Raw genomic sequence first — 12,728 nt, 5'->3', positions numbered from 1 at the left:
AAGAGAAGACTCTGCCCTGGGCAAGAAAGGTTTTCCTGAGCAAACTAAGGCCAAAAGAGAAACATGAATTCCCTGGGTCAAGGCACAAACCTTAGGAGTCTTAAGGAATGCTATCAGGTAGAAAAGAGAAATTCACAGGAAAACTCTTCCAAACAAAAGTCAGTCTGTATGTTCCAGCAAGTGCCATAAATCCAAAGCACCAATTAGCACTAGAAGTGTAATAAGTATGCAGATATTACTGGGGGAAAGAGGAGATTGAGACAGAAAGGAGACTAGAATATTGGAGAAGTTGCCTGCTATAGATATGCAAAGATGGGGTCAAAAAACAGCCCAAATCGCATGATGACAGGTTCACATGATGTCAGGATCAACACAATATTTTTGCACAAAATGTAAACTTTGCCAGATTTCCACGAGAAGCCAAATGGCTTTATTGTACTTGGTTAGGCAAAGGAAAGCTCAAGTAGGTCTTGCACTCCTTGAATTTTGCAGGGGTAGAAAATGCTAACTACAGAGGATAATTATCTGTTACAGAACATGGTTAATGATTATGTTCAGATGTTAACAATTGTGCTTAGGAAAAGATTACAAGGGCTTCAAAGGGGTCCCTCCAGGCCACGTGACTGTAATGTGGCCTGAGGAGCCTGCTCTTAATGCAAATGCTTGTTGTCATGGTGACAGAAAAGCACCCCCCTTCCTGGCACCACAGAAACACCCCCTATTTGGGCACAATAAGCTTTCAGTTCAAGATAGGGTTCACAAGTAATCAAATATGCCAAATAATATTCCATATGATCTTCTCTGACAAAGCCCTGTGAGGACCTAACGTCCCAAATGTGAGTCTAATCCTAGGAAGAGTTTGGAACAGAAGAGTCCAAGACTTTAAGAATTTCCCTTTAAGAATCCTCACTCTCCCCAACGCTCTCCTCTCCCCAACTCCCTTCCCCTGCCCCCCACCTCACACACACACACACACACACACACACACACACACACACACACACCCTCTAACTCTCCCATTTTCTGAAATTCAACAGTTATTGCTGGCAGACTTGTCCTGGCACTAAAACACATTATCATTGGCTTCTCTGCTTATTTCTTACATTTCACTCAAAATAAAGGAAAATAGCATTTTAAATATTTGGGGATGCTTTAGAGATAAATGCTCACCCAGGGTGAGTGATGATTTATGGAGGTCGAGTCATAAAGAATAGGAATTTCATTTATTTTATTGCCTGTTTACCTCCTGGGGGAAGAGACAGCTGGTAAATCATCTTGCAAGTGAGTAAATTGGGAGGCCTTTGTTTGCTGGGCCTGAGAAGAAATCACAGGATGGAAAAGGATCCAGAGGGTTGGCTCCTCGGCCCACCCCCTCTGATCAGGGTTGATTGGAGAGGAGATCAGAAGAAAGCACTTAATTTTTCCTTTTGGAAACTCCAGATTTAAAAATTAAAAAAAAAAAAAAAAAAAAAAAAAACAACTCTGAGTTTTGTTCCATTGTCTCAGTGTTTGTCTATCCTGGAATCTCTAAATACTTCCTTATGCCTGAGTCACTGCGCCCTCCCAGCTTTGCCAGGGGACTCTGGATGGAGCACAGATGCTCAGGGCTGACTCAGGTCCACTGGGGGCATTCTTCAGGACTTCTGGTGAGTCCCCAGAGGAATCTCAGGGACTCCTCCTCTTCTAGACAAGAAGAGCACCTCCAGCCCACAAACAGCTGGCAGAGGAGACGCAGACTCCAGTCTGCTCTTTCCTAGGAAGCTCAAGGCTCTCAGTTCCTCACTTCGGGCACCTCAGAGATCCGCACTCACACAGGGCACACCATCTTTTCCGTGATTAAGTAAGGATCAACGTTCAGTTATGCCCCAAAGCATTCCATCAGAACCCTCCGGCTCCCTGCTCTCGTCCTACCTCCTAGGTGACAGGGTCCTTGCCACTCAGGAAGAGTTGCAGTGCCCTCCTGCATTGCTGGCAGGTTGTGTGGGGTCACCAGTCAGGGCCACTGTGCCCACTAGGGTGTGTGTAGGTGTGTCTGGGTGGATGCTTAAAATGGGACAGAATAGCAATATTAACATTTTAAATTAGCTCCCAACTTTTGGGCCAACAGGACATTTCAGTGAAAGCCTGTATTTCAGACTTTTCTGTAAAATGTGAAAGCCTATCAACAATGGTGTCTGTGGCCCAAAGGGAAGACACATTTCACTTACGAGCCCCTTGAATGGAGTCCTCACTCTCCATTTTCCCTGGCCTCACCAGTCCCTGCTGCCTCACACCCGGCCACTTAACTCACATTTCCTATCTGGCTTCTTTCTTTGCAGCTATTACTCTATTCCAGCTTGGGATCAGCCTTCACATCCAGTTGAAATCAACTCACCAAATATAGTCCTAACCTTCTTAGGCTGTGAAGTTTGGGGGCTGCTTTTCCTCAGAAAGTTGTGTTTAATAGGATGTAAATAATCAGTACAGCTCTGTGGCTCCGCTCCCCTGGCCCCTATCAAAGGGCGGATTTCACAGAGGTCTCCCTTAAGGAGAATGACAATGAGAAGGCATTTTCTCTCTTTGATGGTCTCTTTGACCCCCTGTCTGCCCACAGGCTGGGCCTTTGTCTGTAGCTAAGATCCATTTCCCATCAGCCCAGAGGAGGGCAAGACCTTGAGCCAATCAGATCGCCTCAGAGCATCCTACTAGACCCTCCTGTCTTTTCTTATAAAACTCACTGAGGGACACTAGGCCTGCAAAGCTCCTGGGAAACTAAAGAGCTGTGAGAACCAATGTAAGAAACTGAATAAGTGGTTGAAGAGCACAGAGAGAAGAGGAATCCTTCTTGAGACCTTGAAGCACATCCAGCAGGCCCTGAAGAAACACAGTTCATGGACAAGCAATAAGACTCATGTGTAGGGCACAGAGTGGGCAGGAGAGCTTCTGGTTCCTACCCAAGTCCTCAAGACTCAATGTCTGTCACAGTCCAGGCCCCATGCCAAGCCCTTCTTATGATTAATGTCATTTACTCCTACAGAGACTTAAAGATGGCTGCAATTTTATTTATTTACTTACTTACTTGCTTGCTTACTTATTTTTGCCACTCCTCTCTGGAATCTGAGCTGATCCTGTGATTTGCCTCCAAAGTGATGCTGTGAAGTCCCCAAGGCTTACATGCACTTGGAATGTTCCCTCTTAGAAAGCAGCCACCGTGCTATGCTGTGAAACACCCAGGCATATGGTGAGGCCATGTAGAAGAGAACCGAGATGCTCCAGAACCAAAACCAGATGAGCTTCCATCCTACAGCCAGTACCACTAGCAGTCACATGGGGGACAGAGGAAACCATTTTGGATGCAGCTCTGTCCATCCTGCAAATAATTACAGCCCCAGATGGTACCAATGGAGCAGAAGACCTGCCCAGCTGTTGCTACTTTAAGCCACTAAATTTGGCGTGATGTGTCATACAATAATTGGTAATTAGAACAACACCTTATCATAACAGTGTGGAGTGTGTGCTTTACTTATCTCATCCTCTCTGTGCCTCAGCACAGAGAGGCTGAATAACTTAGCATGCTCACAACACTTTTAGAACCAGCTTTCAAGCTCACATCTGTCTGACTCCAAAGTCCATGTTCCTAGCCTATCTCAAAGAACTTATGTTTTATTGGGAGCCACCAAAAAATAGCATCAGAAAGCTCGACCATATATACAACCCTTTATGCTGAGTCTTGATAATCACTCAGAAGCCAGGAAGTAGTATGATATCAGACTCATCTGGAAGAAAAAATAAAAAGAACTTTGCCTGATAAAGAAAGAAACATGGAGGTGATGCTTCCCAAATCTGATCACATAAAACTACAGCCTGTGGGGCCCTATCCACCATTGCTATAAATAAAGTGGTTGGAACACGGCCATATCCACTCACATCTTGTCTATAAGACTTTCCCACTACATGGCAGAAGCGAATAGTTGAGATAGAAAGGCCCATAATGCCTAAAATGAAGTTCACTGATCCCCTACTCTAAGACGATGTTGTCAAACTTAAGAATCATCAGAATTGTCCAAGCATGTATTCAGGCTTCCGAGAGTTTCAGATTCAGTAGGTCTGAAATGGAGCCCCAAAATCTGCATGTCAAATAAGTTTCCAGGTACAGTAGTAGGCACCCCTAAGATGGCATGCAATCATCCCCACCTCTTGGTATTCACACGTTGGTGGAATACTCTCCCCTGAATATAGACTGGACTTACTGATCTGCTTCTAATAGGTAGAATCCGGCAGAAGTGATGGATGTCAATTCCAGATGTAGGCCCATTAGGTGTTGGATTACTTGCTCCAGACCAGGCCAGCTGCCATGTTTTGAAACAGCCATGGGAAGAGACTGATGTGGTAAGAAGCTGAGGCCCAACAGCAAGCACAGGAGTTAATTGGAAATGGATTCACTCAACTAAGGCAAGCCTTCAGAAGAGGACCTAGCCCCTGCTGGTGGCTGGACTCCAACCTCATGATGACAGATCTTGAACCCGAAGCTTCCAGCTAAGCCAGACCAGAGTTCTGGCCCATAGACCCAGTGAGATAGAACACACTTGTTGTTTTCAGTTGGGGGAGCCAACAACATATGACGAGCACATTGCTTGATGCTAAGGATGCTGGTCCAGAAAGACACACTTTGAAAACCTTGCTGATTCCTTTTTTTTTTTTTTTTAATTGTATTTAGTACTAGGGATTGAACCCAGGGGCACTCAACCACTGAGCCATATGCATTTTATTTGGAGACAGGGTCTTGCTGAGTTGCTTAGGAATTCACTAAATTGCTGAGGCTAGCTTTGAAGTTGCAGTCCTTCTGCCTCAGCCCCCTGCCCCTGAGCCACTGGGATTACAGGCGAGTACCACTGCACCCAGATATAAACCTTGCTTCTAATGAAACAGCTTCTACAATCTCCTCACTGCATTTGGCAGGGGAATACTGGTCTCTGCTGTCTCTGAGTTCTAGAATGTTACAGGGGCATCCTTCTAGATTCCTCTCCAACTTACGGCAGAAATAAGTTGGACCTCAATTGCCAAGGAGGCCCACCTTCTATGCAGGTGGAATGATGGGGTTGAGTCTGGGCCTCCCCCAGCCTCCTGCTGGAGATCAGAGTTCTCAGTTACAAAGAACAAGTGGATACAAGGGAAGTTAGGGCCCCAAACCTGGGGGTGGGTAAAGTTCATTCCCGTGAAAGTGCTCCTGTCTCTTCCTTGTTCCTGGTGAACAGCCTCAGGGCCAGTCGTGTGTCTCATTCTTTCTCTAGATTGAGGCAGGATAGAAAAATAACAAAAAATAATTAGGTAAAAAGGGCAAGGGAGGAAAAAGAGACTATAACTTGAGCCTGAGAGTCTTGTCCTAAAGTTCCTCATGCCTTTACCCCTCCAAGCCAGTGTTCTTTCCAGGCCTGTCACTGCCCAGTCATTTCTCCCCCAGGACTGTCACTCCCAAAATTCTGAGAAAAAAAAATAAATCTTCATTCATCATCTTAAAGTTCTTGGAAATTCACTCACTTATAAAAAATTACCTTATGCAATGTACCAACACGTGTATTTTAAATAGTTTAAGCAAAGGAAAATACAAGATTTGAAAAATCCTATAAGTTTATTCCGAATGTTAAAAATTGATCAGCTAGAGGAGATGTGGGCTTGCTGATCCTGAGAAGAGCCAGTCCATCAAAGGCCATCTTGTGACCTCCAGACTGATATCACCTTCATGTACCTTTCCATGCCTAACACCCACCAAGTTTTTTTTTTTTTTTTGAAAGAAGAGCCCAAGACCTCAGAGAGAGCTTCTCACTCTATCCAGTCCACATTCTTCCCTGAAAGTGCTCATCTTAACCTTTTACTTTCTAATAAAATTCTTTCTCTTTGCTAAACTCTGACATGTCCTTAAGTTTCTTCTGTGACCTGTCAAGAGTCTGGAAGGTCTGAATAGAGGTCTCCTCTGCCTCTGGAGAGGCGTCCTTGAACGAGTGACAGAGTTACAGGTGAGCCGGCCAGACCACATGTGAGTTCCACAAGGACGGAGATCTTCACCTGTTTTGTTCACTAATATATCCAAGTGCCTACAGCTGTGACTGGCGTAGGACAAGAACTTGGTCATTGTTCCTGGAACTTGAGCTTTAATACTTCAAAGTAGGACCTTAGAAATGGATCAGCTAGAGGAGTAGGGATTACAGGCGAGAGCATGCTCCTTCCATTCCCTTCCCCACTCCTCATTCTACCCCTTGCAATCTGGAGATGGAGGTTGGCATCCTAACCCTCAAGGAAGGGGACTGCCCCTTGTTCCCTGCAAGGAAATAGATACACAAAGTCGCTGCAGGATACTGCCATGAAGTTTCAAGTCCAAGGTCTCAGTCAGGGACTGACTTGGTTCAAGAAAGACCAAGGGACTGGAAAGAGCAAAAGGGGTTCTTTGGCGGTGGAGCTAACGTATCTCATGCCCCAAAATAAAAAATGGTATTTTTTATACATTTCCAGCTAAGCCAAGGACCTCCTTCTACCAGCTTCAGAGGGAAATAAGTCATGTTTTTTAACACAGTGGAAGCCTACCCTGGCACAACGCCTGACACCCAGTAAGCACTTAATAAATATTTACTGAATGATGAAAGAGATCTTAAGCACAGCAGTACATTTCTTGGCTGCAAGTAGGGAAAGGTTAAAAAAAAATCAGATTTGTGAAGCCATAGGCTCCCCACATCCTCATAACCCCCAAACACACACACACACACAGAGAGAGAGAGAGAGAGAGAGAGAGAGAGAGAGAGAGAGAGAGAAAGAAAGCAAGGAAAAGAGCAGTGGGAAGAAGCTATCCCTGCTGGGTGACTTGGGTCAAAACACTTAACCTCTCTGGGATACAGCTGATTCACTTGTAAAAAGCGAAGTGTGGGCTTGATGATGTCCAGGTTCCCTTCCAGCACTGAGATCCTGGGCTTCCAGAGAGCACCTGTGCATGTGCAAGGCAGAAGCAACGAGGAGGAGCCACTGCTGTTCAGATCATGGAAGTCACCTTTTCCCCCCGCCCCCCCCCAACCTCCAGCTTTTGTGAGGAGCTCAGTGACTCATTGAATGAACGGAGCAGATATTCTCCTCCAGCGCTGGTTTTTAGGAGCATGAGGAAGAGGTTGAAGATGAGAAGGTTCTGGTGAAAATGTGCCCTCTTGGTGGGGTTATGATTCTTCATGCCCACAGCAGCGAGAAAACCCCTCTTTGAGGGCGGTGGGGAGAGGGCAGCTGGGCTTCCACTGCATGGAGCTCTCAGATCTCTGGCTGCCGAGGGTCAGCTCCTGGAGCAGGAGGGGTCAGAGACAGCAGGGGCTCTCCTGTGGCTTTTCCTTGTCTTTTCAGCTGTGCAGATGTGCAGACAGTGAAAAATGTCCTCCTGAGAAGAACAAAGAAAAAGGTGAGAGAAAAATGTTTTCCAGCTAAGAAACAAAAGTTGATTAAAAGACTTATTTCCTGTGTCTGTCGTCTTTGTGGTCAATACCAAGAAGCTTGTTGGAAAGAAGGCAAACAAGTCAGAATAGATAGCAGGGAATGGCAGGGATGTGAATAATAGATGTCACAGGAGAAAACAGTTCCGTGTTCAAATGAGTTTGGGAATCGTTTATTTGCAGAACTTTCCAGAGCCCTTCATGCACAAATGGGTATCGTGATTTTCTGTCTTGTGGAGAGCAGCATTTTCCGAAGACAGTTTGGGGAACAGTGACCTAGAGGCAATAACTCACATCTCTTATTTGAAGGCAAATGATATAAAGGAAAAAAAATATATATATATATATATATATATGTCCTTTACAGTTTCAGAAGGCAAAACAAGATCAACACATGTTTTAAAATTCTTCGGTTGAGAGAGTGGAATTTAAATTTTTGTTTCAATATTGATTATTTGTGTGGAAGTTAGAGGACAAAAGACCAGGGCTTGATGTATTCAAGCACTCACTACCAATAGCAGCTATTCCCAAACGAAGAAATCCACACTCAGGAAGATGGACTCACTTTCTAACTACTACTAGCCACCCTGACAGTATTTGTTATTTGCTGTTTGCTTACTCTTTGTTAAATATCCATATCTGTAGGGCTAGGGTCATAGCTCAAAGGTGGAACACTTTCCTAACTTGTGTGAGGTACTGGGTTCAATTCTGAGCACCACATATAAATAAATAAAAAACAAAGATCCATCGACAACTAAAAATATGTGTGTGTGTGTGTATAAATATATCTGAATCTGATATAAATATATGTATAGATATATACGTATATGTTATTTGTGTATAGACTTACTTTTATGTTTTCCATATGTTGATATTTATTTCCCTATTTAATCCTTAGAACCCTATATAAGAAGAAAGTGCCATTATCTTCATTTTGTAGATAAGAAAACTCAGGCTGGGAACCTTTACCCAAGGCCATACATAGAATAAATCTCTCAGAGACAATTCCAGAAGTCTACTGCGGAGTCCCCCTTCTCAGCATGATGCTGCATTGTCCCCTGGGAGTCTTTGGGCAACAACTATGACCATGAGTCACAAAGAGGATGCTGCAGAAAGGGTTTCAAGGTGGAAAAGTTTGTGTTCTACACGACTTACAGGGTTCTTCTAAATATTGATGATTCCGGTTTCCCACCAACCTACCTATGCTACTAATTATGGTATTTATTAATGACTGCTATGTGTTTAGCATTGTAAAGAACTGGTAAGAGGGAAGGGAGGAAAGAAGATCAAAGATGGGCTGGGGATGTGGCTCAAGCAGTAGCACGCTCGCCTGGCATGCAGGGGATGCTGGGTTCGATCCTCAGCACCACATAAAAATAAAATAAAGATGTTGTGTCCACTGAAAACTAAAACATAAATATTTTTTTAAAAAAAAGGTCAAAGATGCTCCCATATGGTCCCAGATACATATGCAGATGTGTGTGTCAGACACACACATCTAGTAAATAGGACAGGCCTCAGTCACTGGAGACATCTGAGGGACCCAGGTGTGTGTGGGACCCCTACACAGAGTGATCTCCTTCTTGACACGACTTCCCAGGCCCTGTGATAGCTGTTGGCCACGGGCTGCCTGGCTTCTGAGCATACTCCCTACACTGTGTGAATTCTGGTGAGAAGGGCAAGTGCCAGGTGCTTGTGCAGACTTCCAACTGCCAGCTCCAGAACTTTCTCTGGCCCACACAGCCCACTGTGCTCATGCAAAACGCAGGACAAGCCGGAGATGTCGCCTCACCTCCCCAGCCAGCAGCCGTCAATCAGTGACTGTGGAGGCTTGATGGATAAATAATCTGCTTCTTTTCCCTTCTGACGGACATGGCCTACATTGTCTTCCAGAATTCTCCAAGAGGACTAAGCCTTGGTTGCTCACAGGGTAATTTGTTCAATAACAAACTCCTTGTTGCTTCATTCCCTTCCCAGTCTGACTTCCCCACTCCCTGACCAGTGTTTTCTTGAATGACCTCTCAGACACACTACCCATAATTGAACTCTTGTTCCGGTGCTGGTTCTGGGAGATGCCAACCTCAGACTCTTGATTTCCCTGATGTGACAACCAGGGCCTACAACTTAAGTCCATATGACCTAAACACTTTCAACTGAGATTTTCACCAGGCACAAGTGAAGAATTGAGAACACTCTAGAATATAATCTAAGGCTACCAGTAAGGCCTCCAGTGCCTGGCAAGGTGGTAGCACAGGTGCCAGCTGCAAAATCCAGCAGGCAGCCCTGGGGGTGGCAGTGACTGCCTTAGAGGCCACTCCAGGTCCATCTGATAAGTTACAACAAATTTGTTTCAACTTCTGTTATCCAGAGGCGGATTAGCTTATCTGCATCTAAGGAATCACAAATGCAAACCTCCATTCTTTCCATTTTTGCACCCTGGTGCCTGTGCTTGGTCCTCATAGGGAACCAACAATTTTAGAGTCAGAATTTTATTCCTAAAATCATCTAGTCTTTTTATCCTCAGATGAGAAACACTGAGTTCCAGCAAGGCTAAGGGAATACTTAAGATCACAGAGGCAAGAGTTAGATTTTTGACCTTGGTGGTTGAGAATCAGGCACGCTGAAGGCAGGTACTGAGCCTGGGCCCCACCCACTGCCTGTGTGACTGGGGGAAAGTTAACTTAAGTCCTCGGAGCTCCATTGCCTCGGTATAAAGTTGTATGATGAAGTGAGATGATTGACTCTAAATGACAGAAGACCCAACAAAAGGTATCATTAAAAATCATGGATGTGTAAAATTATACACATAAATGATATACATACATAATTTATTATTTCACAGAACACCAAGTTCCAAGGCTATCAAGCAGGGGTTTAAAATGTTGTCCAAGACCCAGATACTCTCCATCATTCTGTCTTGCCTCCTTCAATGGGTCTCTCTCAAGGGATGCAAGATGCACCAAGCAGCACCATCTCAGGCCACAGCTAGCAGGAGAGCAGGAGGCAGATGCTCCCCTGAGAGACCATCTTTGTCAAGGAGAGAGTCTTTCCCAGAGCCCTCTCCTGTCTCATTGGCAGTTGGCATTGCATTTCCAGGCCTGCACCGATCCTTGGCAACAGGAATCCAGGCGCATGATTGGATTAGACCAAGGCAGCAAGCACCCCAGAGCACTGGAATATGGTCACCCATCCTAGAAAACAGCAAGGCCTGGAGTCAACTGGGACATCAGGGCTCTGCCAGGGAGAAGGAGTTGGTCTGGGATGGTTGCCGAGTAAGGAAGCAGCAGTATCAATCGTGGCCTCTAGGTACACAGAAGTTACTGCATAAATGCTATTTTTATGTGATGCACTGTTATTTCTATTGTACAATTGCAACTCCTTCTTTGGTTTAAGGCTACTTGTCCTCAAAAGGAGAAATTACTGGAAGTATAAGTATAAGTCTCAATAGTCATTTTTACTTCACTATAGAAGGAAATTCTGTAAAGGGGAAAGGAGGCTGTGGAGCTGGGGAAATTGATGGAAGAATAAGTAAAGAAGGGCAGACGCAAGGACCTAGTAGAACTAGAAGCAAACTTCACAGACACACAGTTTTGCCTGGGGCCTGCTCCCAGCCAGGCTTTAAAGAATGGATTTTATACTACTTACTATTCCTCATGTAATCCAAATTCCCACTTGTGCCAAGAGACTTTTAAGTAAATACCACATCAGAAAACAATTCCTTGTCTGGACACTGCCCCCCATACCTCTGTCCATTGCTAAGGACTGAGGCCTTGCTAACATGTTTAGTCTGCCCCAAAGCAGCCTATACAGCCCATGATCAGGGCAGAAAAGGACCCATCCAAACTTACCAGGTGCTATCACAAATGAAATTTGACCCTCAATGAACATCTTTCCCTGGTGCTTGATTTCATCTCAATGTTGTTTTGTTCAGCATGATCCTAGAGCAATAGACTCTTATATATATATATAAAATCCCACATGGCCTAGGTGTGTAGTAGACTACACCATCTAGGTTTGTGTATGTGCACTCTATGATGTTCACCCAACAAAAAAAACCCTAATAGCACATTCCTCAGATGTGTCTCCACCATTAAACAATACACAATTATATCCAGCCAGGCTGCCCAGTGTCCCAGGAGATCTCTCCAGAGCTGCCCAGAAGGACCTCAGAGTCAAGCCTGTCATGTGAGTGACAGACATATTCCCAGACTCCACACATGGGTGAGTCCGCAGTGAGGACTTAATTCAACAGCGGATTACCTGAAGAAAACTTGGAAAAACCAAGTCTTGAACAAATTCTGTCCCAAACCTGAATGAAAGAATCCAGACGCTCAGCCACTGCCTTGTCCTTGGTGATCTTAAGAATAAGTGATCCAGACTGTGGAGGTGGAGACCAGGGTACAAATCCCAATTCCTGTGCTCACCGCCTGTGTGGCATTAGTCGGGCAATTTCACTTGTCCAAATCACCACTCCTTCATTTTTATCACCTTTTTACTTCTGTGAAAATCCAATAAGGCAATGTCCCTAAGGAACTCAGTCTGGACTCGGCAACGTAGATGCTAATGAAATAGAGGTCTGAATGCAGTTATCATCATCATTTGGGCACAGTGTGCTTAGATCTAACTGTGAACATCACCAAGCTAAGCTAGCTGTTTCAGAGATGAGAGCCGAGATTCCGTCAGACTGAGCCACTTGAACTTCACGTAAGAGCCAGTATTGGACATGCCTTTATCTAACCTCAACACTGTTGACATTTTAGACTGGGTGATATTTTTTTGTGTGTGTGTGTCGGGGGGGGGGGCTGTCCTGTGCATTTCAGGATGTTTAGCAGCACCCTGGGTCTCTACACTAGTCTCCCCTATCTGTCACAATCGAAAAATGTCTCTAAGGGCTGGGATTGTAGCTCAGTGGTAGAGGGCTTGCCTAGTAAGTGTGGGGCCCTGGGTTCAATCCTCAGCACTGCATACAAATAAATAAATGAAATAAAGATATTGTGTCCATCTACAACTTAAAAAAAATTTAATGTCTCTAGGCATTGCCAAATCACCACCAGTTGCAAATTGTTGGTCTAATGAAATGTTCATAATGTGTTTCTTCGGCAGGATGAATGAATTTACCAGTAATTTCTGGCTATAATCACCTGCCCTATTTCTGGTAAACTAAGGAAGCACAGTCATTGTAAACGTTTTACAAACACTACATTCCAAAGGAAGAGCATGAACTGGGGACATAACATTTGTACTTGTTTATAAGACCACTCCACTGCAAGCTAATACATCCTTGACTAC

Source organism: Ictidomys tridecemlineatus, chromosome 5, assembly GCF_052094955.1.
Source record: "Ictidomys tridecemlineatus isolate mIctTri1 chromosome 5, mIctTri1.hap1, whole genome shotgun sequence".
In the NCBI taxonomy this organism is placed as follows: Eukaryota; Metazoa; Chordata; class Mammalia; order Rodentia; family Sciuridae; genus Ictidomys; species Ictidomys tridecemlineatus.
Note: the sequence above shows the minus strand (reverse complement) of the source record.